Here is a 573-nt window from a genome sequence, read left to right as displayed (position 1 = left end):
TTTTTAAAATCTCGTAATATTAATTTATTTATATAAAAAATTATTGACCTATATATTCCTACCGACAGAATCACGAGCAATAAAATTAGAGGTGGGGACCGCGGAAGCGAGCGAGGGGTTGGAAGCAAAGGCCAAGTGAACAAGTGATATTTTGGTTTCTACTTTGGACTATGCATAATTGCCAACCTTTGTATTATTTAGTTTTAATCTCTATTATTAAAAATAAAAATTCTAAATATTGAAAATTAATGTATGATGTATATGATGATTAATTTATTTTTGGATTATTTTCAAAGAAATTCTATAAATAGGTCTCTCAATTTGTGAAGAAAAAACATAATTGAGTAGAGAAAATTTTATAAATTTTGTAGTTTAATATGTTTTCTGAGTTTGAGATTTTTACTTTTTACCGTAAATTTTTGCTTTTAACATGTTATCAGTACGATACTCGAAGGTTCTCCATATTTTTCCAAACTCTAAAACACAAGAAAAAGGTAACAATATTCAAAATTAAGAATATTTATTTTACTATTTATTTATTTTTATAGTTTATATATTTAATATATAATATCA

Source organism: Primulina huaijiensis, chromosome 1 (genome assembly GCF_012295235.1).
Source record: "Primulina huaijiensis isolate GDHJ02 chromosome 1, ASM1229523v2, whole genome shotgun sequence".
In the NCBI taxonomy this organism is placed as follows: domain Eukaryota; kingdom Viridiplantae; phylum Streptophyta; class Magnoliopsida; order Lamiales; family Gesneriaceae; genus Primulina; species Primulina huaijiensis.
The sequence above is the reverse complement of the archived record's forward strand: the minus strand, read 5'-3'. Positions refer to the sequence as shown.